This window comes from Monodon monoceros, unplaced genomic scaffold (assembly GCF_005190385.1).
Source record: "Monodon monoceros isolate NGI ecotype Baffin Bay Population unplaced genomic scaffold, NGI_Narwhal_1 Super_Scaffold_18, whole genome shotgun sequence".
In the NCBI taxonomy this organism is placed as follows: Eukaryota; Metazoa; Chordata; class Mammalia; order Artiodactyla; family Monodontidae; genus Monodon; species Monodon monoceros.
Genome location: NW_021703774.1, coordinates 9,508,951 through 9,528,121, shown reverse-complemented (window position 1 = coordinate 9,528,121; position 19,171 = coordinate 9,508,951).

The window sequence follows — 19,171 nt, the reverse complement described above, 5'->3', positions numbered from 1 at the left end:
CCTGGAGCCTGCCCTTCTGACAAACGGGCATCAAACTTAGGGGTTCCACTACCCTGAGTTTCAATAATTCACTAGAAAGACTCACAGAACTCAGGAATGTGCTATACTTAAAATACAGTTTTTATTACATCAGAAAAGGAAACAAATCAGGACCAGACAAAGAAGAGATGCATAGGGCGAGGTCTGGGTGGGTTCCAAACGCTAATACATCACCATCCAGTTACCCTGATGTGTAACAATACACACAGAGTGCTGTTAACTGGAAGCTCACCCAAGCCTCCCAGTCTAGAGTTTTATTGGGATTTCATTACACAGGCACACCTGATTGAATCATTGGCCTGTTAGTTAACTCTGTCTCCTGCCCCCTCCCTCCCTGAAGTCAGTCAGATATCAAGTGGCTCAAAAGCCTCTAATTAGGTTCGGTCTTTCTAATGTGGTCAGCCCTTATCCTGAGCCAGTCTCATTAACATAAACTCAGGACTGGTGTGAGGGCACTACCAGGCAAAACAAAGGCACTCCAATCATTCTTGAAATTCCAAGAATTTTGAGACTCCCTCCCAGAAACCAGGGGCAAAGGCCAGACAATTCTTTATTACACAACACTCCCTATCTTTCCTTATGTCAGACTCTCATCATCTTTCCAAAGTGTTGTTTTCATTTAAATTATGTTTCTACTTCCAACTTGGTTCTGCTTCAGATCTGTGCTCTGCAATCCTGCCAAAGTAATCTAGCTAAAATGCAATCTGCATGATGTCAGTCCTGTTTAAAGTCCTTTAACAGTGCCCTGAATTTAACAAAGAAACCCAGGTTCCTTAGTGCAGCATACAGCACTTTCTGAGAGCTTCACTGCCTAGTTCTCTAGTCTTACACATATCTCAAGTTACTTATTTTTCCATTTAAAAACCTCATCTAATCGTATATCCTACTAAAGTAACTGATATTATAAAGTAACTGATCTTGGGTGCCGTTGCTCATTCTATTTTCATTTTTAAAAGACCTTTCCCTCCCTCTACTAATTGTTTGCAAAATGCACTGTAAGACTCATATTAGGTGAAATTAAATCTTTCTTGTTCTATCCATGTTGGGTGAGCTTCCATTTTTTTGCATTCTCCTGGCACTCTGTACATTTTTTTGGAAAATCATTAATTTTCTTGTAAAAATTATTTATGCAAATGTCTACACTGAAAAACTGCCCTTGTGGGTTTGTTAAGAGGAACCCATATATTCAGGTGGCCATTATGGCTTCCAGCTTACATCATAGGTGGTCATGCCATGTGATTAAGCTCTGACTTCCAAGAAGTGTCCTCAGCACTGATCCTGTCCTCTACCTGCTTTTCGCTTGCTAAAGTGAGAATATGCAGACTGGAACCAAATGGTACCATAAAGTGGAAGCCATGTGTAGAGAAAGGTGACATGACCAACAGAAGGAATTGTGTTCTGGATAATTACTGTATTTATCATCTTTGGACTACCTTGATATATTTTTTCCCATAAATGGGAGGTAAATGTCTATCTTTTTAAACAGCTATTATTTTGGTCACTCCAGCCAAATTCAATATTGATTGCTATTCTTCTCACAAAGTATAAGCTCTTACTATCTTCTCAATTACCAGGAACAAGAACAACAGCTAGAATAGTATGTACTCAGTAATTGTTCACTGAATTGAAATAAAACATAGATGTAAAAGCAATTGATTTCTATTCATAAGGAGATAATGAAGCATTTGTCCAATAATTTATAATAGACTAAGTCCACTGAAATAGGTGTTTGGATAATGACAATTTTAGGTTTCAAATATGTAAAATAAGTGCATGAAATTGGCCAAATGAGTGAATATCTGTAAAAATTACACATTTTAGAAAGCTGACCAAGATACCCTAATGGCAAAATATATTATAAAAATAATAGCATACTTATATATTTAAATATAAGTGGCTTATTTACTTTAGTATTGGAAAGCTTAAGGTAAAAACGATATTAATCAATATTCAAATTAATGGAAATATATTTTGGTTTATTTATTTTGTTTGCACTCAATGGGGTATGTCTTTGTCAATGTCAAATCCAATGTTTACCTCTTTTGGCTTCTGTTCTATCACTTCCTCCTGGTTTTCCTCTACTTTGCAGACTCTCTTCTCAGGCTTGTCTGCTGGTCATTCTGTTTTCTGCTCAGACTCCAAATGCTGGCGTCCCCTAGGTCCTCTCTATAACCCCCCACACTCCCGGGAATCTCACATGGGCCCACAGCTTTAGCTACCATCTATCAAATCAATGTTTCCACCCTGGACCTCTCCCTGAAATTCCAGATTTGTCTATCCAAATTTCTTCTTCAATACCCAGAGTCATCTCAGACTTACCATGTTCAAAACAGAATTATTGAACTCCCACATAAGCTACCTTCCACAAACCTGCTTTTATACTCATCTGTTTCTTTTCAGTATACATCCATTCAGTAGCTCATACCAAAAGCTAATCATGTTCCTGATGTGCTTTATTCATCATATCCATTTATACTTCATGCGAAATTTAACTCTAAAAAATATCTATATCTCTTGAATACACCCAGTTCTTTCCAACTAATCTACAATTATCCTAAATCAAACCAACCTCTCACTCACCTGGCCCATTACTACAGGCTCTTACGCGACCTCATCTTTTATTTCGTTCTAGGGCTCCTGGTCCTCCTTACAAACCATTCTCCACATACCAGCCAACATTATGGTTCTTAAGTGTATAAAAGAACATGCCATTTCTCTACTTAAAATCAGACATTTAATAAATGTTGCAAAAGAATAAATCTGGGTGGGAAAATTCTAAGTGAATATAACTTAAGTGCAGAAGGTTTGGACTGGGTCAGATTTGAGCAAAATGATATTTTGGTATCACACAACTGCTCATTTCATGACATACAACCATAGAAAAAGCATTTATCTCTTTGAAATTGTGATCCTTATTGGGTATACATGATAGATATTCAAGAGATGATGTTGAATAAATGCACAAACATCACACTTACCAGAGCAAGAAGCCATTCATAGATCTCAAAGTGTAAAAGATTAAGTTGGCTATAAAAATCAATTATATTATAATGTCTCTTTCTTAATAATGTGGAACACAGTCTTAGAAATAGAGTGATTATTCTATTCTTGATAAAAGGAAGATGAAAATTATAATACAGTTGAATTAAAAAACATTAAAAATTCCTTATATATTGTTAATATATATTTATAAAATATTATTTCAATACCAGCAGTAAAGTCTTATATCTTTTAAATCAGTGGAGTAAAGTTGGTGAATTGTGGTACATTATCACACACAAAAACAATCCATCAAATATAGGTTGTATCAACAGGACAATAATACTTTGATCATATGCTTACAATGCATGAAACTGGTGACTTGGTTTCTCATTTATTGCTTCCTTATTAGTTTAACCTGTTTCTCATTCAAATCTAGTAATAAAAATTATTCTACTTGGATTTTTTCTAATGAAAAATTGTAATAAATAAAAAGAATTTCTTAAATACAGAATAGAAATTTTACTTTCATTTTGTTTCATGTCAGAGATTGACTTCTCTAGAGGCAGTTATGTTTCTTCTTCCCAAATTATCAGGTTATCCCCTGAATAATCAAGGAATCTCAATAAACAAAGTTATCTAGCCCTCTATTTCTAGGTCAACTTCTTATTATTGAAAATTGTTTTTGTTCCCCATTATATTAGTTTCCATTTGCTACTGTAACATTGTATCACAGACTTAATGGCTTAGAACAACACAAATTTCTCATCTTGCCATTCTAGAGCTCAGAAGATTAACTCTTATTGAGCTAAAAACAAGGTGTCAGCAGGGCAGCATTCCTTCTGGAAACAATAGCAAACAGTCTGTTTCCTTGCCTCTTCCTGCTCCAAGGACACCTGCTTCCCTTGGCTTATGTCCTCTTTCTTCCATCATCACAGCCAGTGCCATCCGGCCAAATGTTTCTCATGCTGCCACCTCCCTGTTCTCTCTTATGTCTCCCTCTTTCACTTTTAAGGTCCTTTGTGATTATATTGAGCCTGCCTAGTCTGTTTGGGCTACTATAACAAAATGCCACAGACTGGGTAGCTTATAAACAACAGTAATTTATTTCTCACAGTTCTGGATGCTGCGAAGTCCAAGATCAAAGCCCTGGCAGTTTGCAATCTTTCACCGTAGCTTCACTTGGCAGAAGAGGCAAGGGAGTTCTCTTGCCCTCTTTGATAAGGGCACCAATCTCAATTATGAGGGCTCTGCCCTCATGCCTTAATCACCTCCCAAAGGCCCCCCTTCAACACCATCACAATGAGCATTAGGATTCAACATATGAATTTGGGGGTGAGAGGCACATACATTCAGTCCATAGCAGGGCCCAACAGGATAATTCAAGATTACCTCCCTAACTTAAGTTCAGCTGAGTAGCAACCCGAATTCCATCTGCTACCTTAATTATCCTTTGCCATATAACCTAACATATTCACAGGTTCCTAGAATTGGAACTTGGACATCTTTGAGGAGCTGTTATTCTACCTACCAAAATCACCAACCAGTATACAACTACCACTGGGTTGTCAGGGGATAGAGAGAGATATTTTAGAACTTAATTAACCTTAAAAAGTATAAATGCCATGTTGAAAATTAATTTTCCCTCTCCCAGATTAAACACATTTTTATTCATCTAACCACTCACTCATCAAAACATCTATTAGGTGCCCACTGTACCCACAACACAGGATTACTTACAAAACAAGACAGACAAACCCCTTACTTTGATGAAGTTTATAATTCTTTAGGGGAAAAGGTATACTGGAATTGGTATGAATGCTACAAAGAGTTATACTCAACATTATGGGATTTACTAGGGGTCCCTACACAGTTAGCAGTGGTTGGTTCATTAAAAGAGGTGGAAAATTATTTCAGCTAAAAGAATCATCTCCCACTGGTGAAATATTAGACACAGAGGCTAATGGAGATATTATCTGGAGCCTTCTAGGACAGTCCAAATCACATCATGTGAAAACTCAGTCTGGTTTTAGCACTCTTTGAGGTAAAACTCAGTTTCTTGAAAAATAACTGGAATGTTTGCTTTACCATAGCAGGTAAACATTCAGATTGTTAACACTAGTGATCAGGTTGTTATAGGACACATCAAAGACATGAAGAAAAGAGTAATGATGGTTTTTACGACAATAACGAAGCAGTATAGTGTATAGCCAATCTAGAGAGAACATTAAGCTCTGTGGGAGCAGTGCTAGAGTATGAAGCCATTTTCTTGTTACTATGGAAACAGCAAAATGTCAACTATTTTTAGAGCTTTGTTCCAAGGTTCAACCAGCCATGCTAGTTATCAGTATGTTTAAAGATGCAGAAACATATGCCAAGTAATACAGCTAGAAATTTAAGTTTGTAAGGTAATTTATTTCTTCTAGAGCATTTTAATAATATGCATGGGCCCTACATTTAATCCTATTTATGCAATTAAATATCCACACTTTATAAGAAATTATATAAACAAGTATTATTTTATATACACATAGTTAATAAAATAAGTTACATCCACATATGGTTTTTCAAGGGTGAGTATAACATTATAGTGTTCATAACTATAAACACTATAATTAACTTGGTACACAGACACTCAATTAGTTGGCCTGTTATCACTTAGCTAATTTCTTTCACCTTCAATAAACAGCTACTGAAAGCGAGGCACCCCACTAGGTTCTGGAAATATAAAGATGACAAAAGTGCCATATTTTTCCCCAAGTACATATTTCCAAACATGAGCTTGACCTTAAGAAGCATGACATTATAAAACCTGACAAAAATTTTAGGACAAACAAATGTTAATTAAGGAGACTGTCTCCAAAAATAAAATGTCTCCAAGAAGCAAAAATGAAGAATGGATTCATGTTTACCTGTGCAATTTTCTTTGTGTTTGATGCTTAATGAAGCTCCTCTGGCAAACAGGAATCTAAAATCCATTTGTGCAGTATACTTTACATATTGGTATATAATGGAAAACTAGTAACTTTTATAATTTTATGGGCAAGATATAAACCATGCAATTAGCAAAAATGATGCAGATAATGAAACTTTGAATTACCAAAAGTACCGTTCACTCATTACTATGTATATATAAGATGTTTATGATTCATGGCCTTCATCTCCTCTATGCACATTTTGGGGTTTTACAGACAAACATAACTACTGACAGCGATCTGAGAAGAAAGTCATCTGGTAAATTATTCTTACACAGATTTACTTTCTTAGGTTATCACTGATGCCTCCTGAGTTCTGTAGCTAGAGACAACTAATTGAGAGTAACACAGTCAGAAGACATTTTGCAGAAAAAATACCCTCTCATTTGGAGTGATTTAGACACCGTTGCTACCAATCCTGACTGACAAGTTAAAAGTCAAGTTATTAGGCAAATTTATCTAATTTAAGTAGATTAAATTCAGTACAGTTGACCCTTGAACGACTCGGGAGGGGGTGTTAGTCCCCATATAATTTATGGGTATTTATAGGCCTTCTTTATCCAGGGTTCCTCTGCACCCGCAGATTCAACCAATCAAGGACTGTGTAGTACTGTAGTATTTATTACTGAAAAATATCTGTGTATAAGTGGACCTGGGATGTTCAAATCCACGTTGTTCAAGGGTCAACTGTATTTTGAAATCAGGATAACAAATTACTGTGCTGATTAGTTCATTAAAATTGGTGCCCTTTGGTTAAGAGGTGATAGGCAAGCCTTGATAGAAAAAAAGAAGAAAAAAGTGTGTGTGTGTGTAGGGGGGTGCTGAAATGAGCTAAAGTTGCTATCTCCCTGAAACTTTAACATGCAAAAAACATTTTACAGTATTTCAAAAATACTCATACAGATAGATACATATTTTAAAATGACATTTGCTGGTACTTTAATGAGAGTCACATTACCCAACTGAAGTAAAAAGTTAATAGAATCATCCAGGTAATTGCACTTCAAATTATTTAGATACCCCTAGCAGAAAATAATGTCCTCCCTGGGAACCGCCCTCTGTGGAAGGCTATTGCCCCACCCCCAGTTATGCCCACTCGGGGCAACTTGCTTATAGTGATGCAGGACATACAAAGGTCTGGTCCTTATTAGTCTCTCAATCAATTTCCTACATATTTCCTATGGTACCTAAGATTAATTTACATGACCATCCAGGTTCAAAGCTCCCTGTGGGATCAACTGATGCCCTTTTAAAATGAATTGCTGTTCAGCTTCTCCCGCTGCTGAATCTTGGACCCTCACACCCCTACAGGGAATTTCTCCTAAAGCTCTCCCAAGTAAACCTTTTACACTCAAATCTCCATCACAAGAGTCTGTTTCCAGGGAACCCTAATAAATTCCTTAAAAGTATTTGGAGAACTAGAGATAGGCTATATAACAAAACAAGCAGAGGGCTGAAAAAAGTAGGTTTTCGGCCCCTATTTATTTATTTTCTTATTATTGATTAACACTTGTAGATCTCACATACTGCCTGTCTGCTTTATTTAAGGATTTTCCATGAAAACAAATATATTCTTTTGCATACTTGTTGCTACTAAATGGGGAATGTGTAGCCAACTTCACACTCCTTGGAGCATATTTTTCTGCATCGATTATCTATGTTAAGTGACACCATGGTAATGCCTTATTTGGTAATGTTTTATTTATTTACTTATTTATTTATTTATTTTGTAATGTACAAAGTATACATAACCTAATTTGTGCATTACAGAGCCAAGAATGCCCCTCAGGAAGTAACTTACATTTTTCATTTAATAATCAAAAATCTGTTTACAAAATGAGTTAAAGATGTACACACTGGGACTTCCCTGGTGGTGCAGTGGTTAAGAATCCGCCGCCAATGCAGGAGACACAAGTTCAAGCCCTGGTCCGGGAATATCCCACATGCCGTGGAGCAACTAAGCCTGTGCGCCACAACTACTCAGCCCACGTGCCTAGAGTCTGTGCTCTGCAACAAAGAGTAGCCCCCACTCACCGCAACTAGAGGAAGGCTGCGTGCAGCAACAAAGACCCAACGCAGCCAAATAAATAAATAAATTTATTAATATATATATATCTAAACAGACACCTCACCAAAGAAGATATACAGATGCAAATAAGCATATAAAAAATGTACATACCATCCTTATTGTGTAGTTGCTGTTATCTTCACTACAATAGACCATATGTTTCTGTATCCTCCTATACTTCCTCAGTGCCTAGCGCAAAGTACATTTACAATAAATGAATGAATTGATGAGTAAAAGACGATTTTTACACTGAGCTACCATATTTATCAATAACCGGCAAACAAGTTAAGGTCAACTAACATTTATGTATTACCTTCTACGTGCTAAGTCTTATGGTAGAAAGTGAAGCAGGTTAGTGTATAAGAAAGAATCTATTTGGAAGATCAGATTAAGCTGAGTTGAAACCTCAACTTGGCCATTTCTTGATGTGATTTTTGAAAGTTAATGAACCACTTCATTTACTTTCATCTTACTGTTTTTGTTTTGTTTTTTTTTGGTCTTCTTTATTTCTTTCCTATTCTCCTCCCTTCCTTCACCCCCATTTCTTCTTTCCTTCCTTAACCAATATTAATTAGGGTCTATCCACTATATCAAGCACTATGTGGGTGTTAACAAATATGACTGTGTACAACACAAGTTTTTATTCTCAAATTTATCACCATTTGGAATAACAGACAACAACAAAAAAGGGGGTGTGACAGATTTTTAACTCAGTCTATAGAGTACCTGGGGAAGACTTACCAGGACAGACGTTTTCAAAGGTAAGTTCAAAAATGTGATTAAGGGGTTATTTTGGTAAGATGTGGAGACAGTGCCTGAAGAGGAGGGAGAGAACTCCAGGCAGACGTTATAAGTAAAGGATTGTGCAGAGGTGTGAAGGCAAGAGAACACGGGAGTGTAATGGGAACTCAGTGTAGTTCAATTTTGTGAGAATTATTTATTATGAGTAAAAGAAATCCACTTAGGTCTAACAAAGAAAGAGGCATATGTGATAAGTATCCAGAGGTATCTAACAGAATCCAAGAGGGGGAAGGTAGCCAGGTCCTATGAGCGAATGGAATCTATCCTAGGCAAGCCATCATGAGCTGATTCTCTATTTCTTTGGACCACATGGTGTTTTATCTCTGCTTCATTCAGCATCTCTGTTTCAGTCTTTCCTGTGGTTGCTCTTTTGCTCTTTTTTTCTTTTTTTTCCCACATGTAGTGGAAACATTGCTTTCCCAGCCCCACATTTATACCATTACTCATATTTCAGAGACTCAGCAGAATTTGACAAGAGGCCCTTTTCCCCAAATCCAGGTTACTGCAAGTGAAAATTCCCAAGGGATCAGATGCCTATCCCAAATCCAACCCTACTCTAAGTGAGTTGGAAAGGGGTTATAGTTTGGACAATGTGGCCTGACCTGAGGGCTCGTTTCTATAGAAGTGGTTATTAAAAGAGGATCACCTCTGTGACTAGAGCACAGAGAGAACAACAATTGGGTGGAGGAGGGAATGGGATTGAGCAGGGGAGAGAGAAAATATCCATTATCTTGTAAGTTATAGTGAGGACTTTGGACATTATGCTTGGGGTACAGAAAATAGAGATTTGAAAGTGACAGGATGAGATTGTCTTCTTTAGAAAATGTACCTTGTGTGTCCAGCACAGTGTAGGGAGACCTGTGTAGCCCAGGTGAAATACAACTCACTAGTGGCAGAAGTTTAATAGTTTATAGAGACTAGAAATGAAACCAGGTCACAATGAAAACTGCAAGGAGCCTAAAGGATTTACATTGTCCTCAGCGTTACTATGAGAGTTTCTACTGCAGTGGATTCAGGATTTGGGGACCCAAAGCACTGACAGTTTGGGGATTCCCTTTAATAAAAAATTACATTATAAAAATAAAGAATAATTGCAGATACTTATTTCAATCAGAAAAGAGATAACAGTGAACTTAGATTTATGCCCAAATCAACTTCTCCTTAGCCACATTCCACAAATGCTTAAGACATTCCAGGGTCACCCAACAGGAGGGAAATTGTGGCAGAGGAGAAGCTGAAGTTGAAATATACCGTGGTCCTGACTGAATACAGTAAAAATATCTTACTTTGCAAAAATTTAACATACATAAGACCATATGAACACATTGCTGTCTCTTCTAAAGGCACTAAAGGGCGAAGGGTGTTAAAGCTTAAGCTTCATTAGTTTCACTGTACATCCACCTCCAGTTTCTAAATATGACAGGTCAAAATCTCCCAGGAAAGCTAAAAATTCTAGGGTCCTTACACAGCTAAAAATATGTATGTTTGAATCAATCTAATAAATCAGGAAGAGAGTAATGTAATTCCACAAGAGCCTGGATGTAGACTTAGAATTCATTTAAGGCTATGCTCAATGACTTACCACTGTTCTTCTTCTACATACAGTTAGTTAACAGAACAGCATTTTAAATGCCTATATGTCTAGTGGCCAATGCCCTGAAATTGAAAAATACACTGTATCATGGAGCTATCAGTTGTTTGAAAAACTTGAGGGTTCAGGTTTACTTAAAAAAATCTACTTAGTTCTAAGGCATTTCTAATTTTTTTTAATGTTTAATATCCTGAGTACACTTAGAGAAATATTCTCTTTCACTTGCTGTAGATGACTGAAAATGAGTGAGTCACTCTTCACTGCCTCTATTCATGCTCTCTGAAGGGGAAGCATCCACATTTAAGAATAATTATCCTAAGGCATTTGTTGTCCTTTGAAAAAGTGTTTTCTAAACAGACACACCAGGAATCCTTTTTTTTACAAGAGCACTCAAAATAGACAACTTTTGAAAATGAGTTCAAAGTTTCTTTCCACTGAACGGATGAGAAGGTCTTTGGGGTCAAATGAGGAAAAAGAGTCAAATTTCTTGAACTTTAAAATATTAGGCTATAATAAACATTAGAACAAAAAATTTAAACTTAAAAAATAGATAGATTTTATATCATCCTTGACTTTTTATCCATCCGGATACCGGAAACTTTCTGAGTAACATAACGTCATTACTTGGTATTTATAAAATATCTTCATGTAGAGCATATCTTTTTATTTTTTGTAATTTGGAGTGTTTGTTGCTTATGAAAAGTGTCAGACTGACATCCCTGGATACCAAAGTCCTCAATTTGTGCCTCAGATAAGCCTTGGGGAAGCACAGTCTTCTCAATGATCCTAGACAACATAGTTACAACTGAGCAGTTTAAGCAATAACTGCATGGCTCAGGGCCTGGCCTCTTTGCTGAATCTGACAGCCAATGCACCAATTAACTCAACTACAATTTTTATGATGTGTACCAATTTCACTGAAAAGTGAATACGTGGCTGTAGGTTTTACAGTTGCCTCAAGAAACAAAGAGCCTAAACTAATTGCAAAAGCTGTCACCACTGTCATTGAGCCACTGAGTTGAAAAGCTTACTGAGCAATCTTTTTTAGCTTCCTTTGTACCTAAAGTCATGATTTTACCTAAAGTAGACTATTTGCCTTGGAGCCAAACATAAAACAAGGAGAAATTCATTAAATAATGATACAAATGCAGACCTTAAGTGTTTTACTTAGATGCTCATAAATTCTATTGTAGCTATTGAACAATCTCATTCTTCTCAGTTATAATGCTTGATAAATTTATTGCTAAAACTCTTTCTTAAGCAACATTGAGCCTTCATGAAAATGTTATTTCCAAAATGTATACACGTATTTTGTGTAAGATCTGTTTTTGTGACTTGCTAATGATTCCTGAAAAGACTGAATGCATGGGTGTCTGCCCTCTTTTGGTTATGAAAATCAGACAGTCTGGTGGATCTGTGAAGCTAATACAAAACTGAGAAACCTCTAAGAAAACAGAAGAGTTAGTCTGAGGTGAATGTTGGGGTAGAAAAGAAGAGGGTCGGTAGATGGTTCTGAGTAGAGGAGTCTGGTTCCTGGTGCAGAGCTGAAGCTGGGAGAAAACCTGCATGTTCTTTTCTCACCTCCACACAGCCCTGGGTGTGCCACTATCCACCACATGGCTACTGGAGTCAGAAGAGCAACAGTCAGCTCACATCTGGCTGGGATCAAAGACCAAGCTGTCTAGAATGAGAACTGACAAAATATACCTAGAAAGACGAAACGACACTTTTCCTACCCCACTCCCTCACAGACTGGGCTAGAATTAGAGACTTCTGGAAAAGAACAACACCCAAGCATGAAGCCTGGAGAATGTTTTAAAGGGCAAGGTCACTTGCAAGGTCATGTTCAATAGGTGTTAGAGGTCTCTTTGCCCTGAAGCATAATCTCCAAACTCTTCCCTTGAATGCCAGGAACAGAAGCTAAACCCAGACTTTAGCCTCTCTCTCCTCCACAGCTATCTAAGATAGCTGAAATGGAGCTCATGGCCAGGAATAACAAGAAATTCAATGAACAGAAATGCATATAAAATTACAAACTGAATAGTTTATACCACATGAAACAGAATTAGTGTAAATGAGACACAAAAAATATAATAAATAGGTCTAAAATATCCTAAAAGCATTAAAGGCAAAGAATGGGAACAATAAGCAGAAACAGCGACATCTGTGGAATAGATGATATTTGAATTTTAAAAATTAGTAGCTTGGAAAAAGAGCAGAATATATATAGCAGAAAATCATCTTAAGAAACTCCTCAAAAGAAAATAAAATGGATAAAAGTAACTGGCAATGCAAAAGAAAAATTAAGACATGGGGAACTTAGTAGTAGGTTTATCAGTACCTTTATACCTGAAGTTCCAGACACAAAAAAGTAGAGAGGGAGGAAAAAAGCATTGAAAAAATAATGACCAAGAAAATGGCCCAACTACAACATAATCTCAAAACCACTTTAAAATTTTAAAAAATTAAACAATTATATATAAAAAAGCTTCCTAAAAAGACTATGCATTCTATAAACAAAAAACAAACCAAAAAACCCACTAGAATTAAATTGACACTAAACATTCTAATACTGGATGAAAGAAGAATCTTTTTAAAGTGTTAATAGCGAAGTTCAAACTTGGTACAATTTTATACTCAGCCCAAATTGTCATTTACATGGAAGAGCGAAACGGCATGTTCTCCAGGGATGCACTGTCTGTAGAACTTTTTGCTTAATAATCATACGTGGATACTGACGACCACCTTGGAATGTGCAATCCTATAACTTCCATTCCACAGAAAGACCATCTTCGAATTTATTCTCAGAAGAACAACTCAAGCAAGAAAATAAATCAAGGGGGATTCTATGAGATATATTACAATATTAAATATTAAAGTAATACTTATTAATTTTTAAAGTAAAGTAATATTTATCAAATGTTAAAGTAAGTTTAATATTTACTTTAATACTTTAATATTTAGGTTAATGAGGTTTACTGTCATATAGAAAAATAAAACAAAGCCCAACAAACAAAATAAACATCTATTACAATCAGAACTAAACTGCAAATAATATCAACACAACTGGGTGAAAACAGAAGAGAATGATGTATAAGGAGAAAAGAGCATTATATTCAGGGAAAAGATATGGGTATTTATGAGCTTATCAAATTGAAAAAGAAAAAGACAAAATATGTCTGCATATAAGTGTAAAATGTGTAACTTTTAAAAAAGCATAAAATGTTAATACAGCTACTGGAAGCCAAGAGAAAAGAAAAAATGTGATAAATAGAAAATGTAATTTGCAAAAATAAGTCCTAATATAATAATAGTTTCAATATAGTTGAGTTAAACTCATGAATCAAAAAGACAGACGCTCACATTATAAAAAGCCATCCAGCAATGCTTTATCTTGGAAGAGATAAATTAAGAGAACATATGAGCATTAAAAATAAGAAATAAACGGCTTCCCTGGTGGCACAGTGGTTGAGAGTCCGCCTGCCGATGCAGGGGACACGGGTTCGTGCCCCGGTCCGGGAAGATCCCACATGCCGTGGAGCAGCTAGGCCCGTGAGCCATGGCCGCTGAGCCTGCGTGTCTGGAGCCTGTGCTCCGCAATGGGAGAGGCCACAACGGTGAGAGGCGCGAGTACCGCAAAAAAAAAAAAAAAGAAATAAAAATACAAAAAATGAAAGCTTCAGAGAGAAGGGAATTAAATAGTATGTGTAAAACAAAGAAAAAGAGAGATGGGGACTTCCCTGGTAGTACAGCAGTTAAGACTCTGCGCTTCCACTGCAGGTGGCGTGGGTTCTATCCCTGGTCCAGGAACTAATATCCCACATGCCGTGCAGTGCGGCCAAAAAGTAAGGAAAAAAAAAAGAGAGATTGCATCAAATAGGTAAAAGAAACAATAAATAAATAGATATAATAAACATATTAAAGAAATATAAAACAGTGGAACTATAAGAAAAATCGATATGTCAGTAAATCGTACTCTAACATACTCATATTCATTTGAGAAACGTATCAAACTGGCAGAAAAAAATAACTGCGGGTAGAGAAAATTTGAAGAGCACCGCCAATTACCTTGAAATATATGTGTGTGTGCACACGTACGCATACACATATACTTTACATCTCAAAGAAACACATACTCATATTGAGCATATTTGGAAAACAAACAAAATTGTGCATGTAATATCCAAAATGAAATTGCAACAAATTAGACAAAATCAACAACTTAGAAATTTTGTTTGCTGATGATGAGATAACAATTGAAATCATTAAATATGAGTGTATATTTAAATTATATATAAATTATGTAAAGGTAAAATAGAAATATATACTTATATGTTCATGTATATCCTGCTATTAAACATATTATTTGTCTTATAAATAAAATTATAAAATTAGTCAAAAACACTTAGGACCAAATGAAAATGAAAACACTACATTTCAAAAGTACAGGGTATGGACAATAAAGTAGGACTAAAAAGGAAATAAGTTTACATATATTTAGGCAAAAACAAGACAAATTATAAGAATTATCAAAATATTTGATTTTAAAAGTTGATGAAAGATCAAGAGAGCAAACCCAAGGGAGACAGAGGGAAGAAAATAATAACTATAAGAGTAGAGGTCAGTAATATAAACAACAATAACCAGAAGAAAAGTCAATAGAAAAGACTAACAAAAATTAAAACAAAAACAATAGTGTTTTAGGAAAAAAAAGTAATTCAGCCAAATCTCTGCAGAGTGATAAAATAAATGAAAGCATGCAAATAAACTTTTGAATATAAAAGAGAAATAACTGCAAACTCAACAAAAGATTAATAGCTTAATAAAAGAACACAGTGAACAAATACACACTAATAAATCTGGAAACTTATGGAACTTAAGAGAAAACAAATAGCCTTTTATAGTCTTATATTTTCTATCTTTTCATTTACTTCAGTTGACTTCGTTTACCTCATGGTGCAAAATTTTAAGATCTGCTTTAAAATCTTTATCTGATAATTTCAACATCTGGGATATCTTGCAGCTGACATCTTTTTTATTGTCTTTCTTTTGGAAAATAAATTACATTTCCCTGGTTCTTTCAAAGTTGAGTAATTCTGATTTGACCTTGTACAAACATAATATTATATATACTCTGGGTTCAGCTGTAAACTTCTGCAAAATACCGCGGTTTTTGTTTCAGAAGGCAATCAACCCTGTTAGTCTTACACTGGAAGTTCTATGTTGCCTTTTATGTGGGTTGGAAGCAATCTCAGTTCAGTTCTCCAAGGCTTTGCTACACTGGTTTGATCTGACCCATGCACGTGTAGATCAGAGGTTAGTCCGGAATTTGTGAGGGTGTTTCATACACAGAATTAGGGATTCTCCTTATCTGCTTCTCTCCCTCTACCATCATTTTTCAGCCTATAGGGGTTCTCTTTCCTGGTTTCTCTGGCCCAAGGGATGGCACGATTTTTGTCAGCATTTTACCTCTGGCAGGGCGTGGCTTCCTGACGGGGACCTATTTCTGAAACGTGACCTTGAGAAAAACTAAAAAAACATTTTTTTAACTTTCCTCCACAATGCACCTGCTTTTGTTCTTGTTGTCAAGCCCTCAAGTAACTGTTTTTGTGTTTTGCAGAGTTGATCATAGTAATCAGTGAGAGGAAGGGCTGAAGCCCATCAGTGTGGTAGAGTGGGTCAGGTTTTGTATTCAGCTTTCTGGATGCTAAATAACTCAATAGTATGCTGTTCTCATTTCCACCTCCTTTAAGATCTTGAGCATATCCACTGAGTTGTCATTTTAAAACAGTGTATTTTTATTGAGAAATTACCATGTGCTAATAAGCACTGGGATGACAGGGATGAAGATGCAATCCCTGATCTCAAGAACTCTGAAAATCAAGAATGAAGATAGTTTAGTAAATAAACAAATGCAGTGTGACAAGGACAACAGTGGAGACACGCATAGGATTCTATGAGGATTCAGAAGAACGTTTAATATAGCCTAACTCTCCCCAGAGAGGCTATTTCTGTGCTGTATCTTGAAGGCTGTGTAGGAATCACGCAGGTGAAGAAGTGAGGGGTGGGGAGGAACTCCTAGGCATAGAACGAACAAACAAAAGCAAAGAATATGTTAACTAGTGTAGGGAGGTTGCTGAAAAATGTATGAAATCACAGGAATCAATATTATGTACCACAGAAAAATTGCAGGCTCTTTATGGAGAGATTGATAAAGACTGTATAAATGCTAGAGGAGAGACTTGCTCTTAGTGACACTATGGAAATGGGCAGGAAGACATGGCACAGGGAAAACTAGATGGACTAGGAAACTCTAGTGGTGAACTTGGTGGGGAAATACTCCCTGAATTGAGGCATAGAAAATGAGAATGGAAAGAAGTGAATGGAGTAGATTTGAGGGAGAGTTTGGAACTGATTAGAGAGGGTTTGGTAATGGACTTGATGCTCCAAGTATGGGAGAAGTCTCAGGATATTTCCAATTCTTGCTTGTTTTATAAGACAAGTGGTTCTATCAAAGATCAATTTCAAAATCGTAGGTTGGATCTTGAAAGAAAGAAGCTCTGTTTGGTTTAGATCTTGTTGCAACTTGAAATGCTTATGAGTTTCTCAAGTGAAGACACCAAATGGGCACTTGGATAAATGCAACTGGAATATGGAAGATGGGTTGGGGCTGGATGTACATCTTTGGGGGTCGTGGCATTATGGATGTTAGTGGCAGAAAGGACATTGGAAATCATTTATTCGAATCATATTATTTTTCAGGGAAACCTCTTCAAATTGAGAGTTAAGTGACTTCTTCAGTTGATAATCTCAAGCAAACTGGGACTGAAATGTAGATATAATGTATTTATATCCAGAGATGTTAATACTGTGCTGCCCTGTACTCTATGTGGAGTGATACTGTTCTAGAAACTAAAAAGCACACATTCAGATGCCAGATATGTGAATGACAAGGTTGATTTTATTTTGTGACATTTCAAAAGAGTAGCTTCCATTCTTGCTCACGATTTATGTTTAAATTTCCAATGATAAAGGTAATGGACAGAACAGAAAACGGGAAAACTAGTAGAAATGATGAAGGGATAGAATTTGAGTTTGACTAAACCTAATTTGAAAAATAAGTACCTGAACTAGCTAACAATCTTTAAAGGAAGTAATATGTATAAAAAGTGCCTACCAGAGAAACTCACACAGTAATAAGCTCCCACTCAAGCCATTGTAGTTTTATTAGTTTAAAAAGATAGCCACTGAGGTTATTCCTACAGTGTCCATTAGAATGCGAAAGACTGTTCTGAAACGAATGGCCTAGAAGTGCTAAAGCACTGAGCATTCCAAGGGAGACAAGAGTTACCCAGGTGTGCAGTTATCACCTGAGGATAACTTTCTTGTTCAAAAAGTTTCTTCTTGCAAATGAAACAAAATAATATTACCATTGATGAATTCACTATTTCCTCCAAAAGCATGTACATATGTTATTAAACTTTTCTTTGACTTTCTCCTGTTAATCTGTCTCATGTCAATTTAATTTTTAGACCAACCAGAAGAACTTAGAAAGGCAGAGGAAAATTTCTTCCTCCCTGACACCCGTAACTGCTAGAAAACCAGTTCACGGATCAAAACCAGACATATTTTCTCTATAACAGCCCAAAGGTAATGTAGAAATTTTGAAGATTAAGAGAAAAGATACATTCTCACTTGCCGATACAACTGAATCTGTCTTCATCTCTAACCTTTAACTAATATGAATGCTGTGACTATTCAAGAAAATCTTGATCCAGTTTATTATGTCAACTGTGAGATGAAGAGGAGTGGTTAGTTGAACTTCCTTTTATCGTGATTTCAATAAATATACATTACACTTACAGTGATCAAAACCACAGATATGTGAAAACAACAATGAAGCATGCAAGTGCAGTTAAGCTACTGAAGTCGCTCTGTTACACACTCAGATGTCTGTCCAGTGAAGCACTGCCCTGCTGCCAGCTGGGCTAGCCTGGAATATTTCTATAATTGTGATATATGGAGGCAAGTCTGTGCTGATAAAAAAAACAAAGAGTAATAGGCCTTAACCCTGGTAATTACCAGCCTGCAACAATTTGAGCATGAAAATATTTTCTTAAGTTCCATGAATCAGGAAGAAATTTGGACTAGATGGCCTCTTAAGGATCACTTCTACTCTAAGAATCCATCACTGAAATCTTTTCAGTGATGTGTAGAAACTCCTCTCTGGCCCTTCAGAAAATCCTCATCTGCAAAATCCTGTTAAAATCTCTTGGTCTAGTTAAGCAGACGTATATTTTCTCTCCAAACCTTATAAATGTGTACTCAACAAATTACAGATTTTCTTTATATTGACTAAGAATAAGGGAACTCTAACAAACTCTCCTTGAGGGAAGTCTTTGGATATTAACTCGCTATGATCATGACTCTTTGATTTCTTCAGCAGCTAACACATTACACACATATCATCAGTAGTATCACATATTAATCATAGTGCTAAATTACAAACAACAAAGACAAGCCCTGCCTAATTTAAGCCAGGATGAAAAATACTGATTGAATTTTAAGTTGTTTATAGAATTTCTGGGAGAGTTGGGAGGTTAGGGCACAAGAAAGGGAAGCTGTGCAGCCAGATCACAGCCAAAATCATGCCCCCAAAAATCAGTCCTGGGTTGGCATGGCTGCCTGCTGCCATCACCGTGCACAACTGGCACCTGA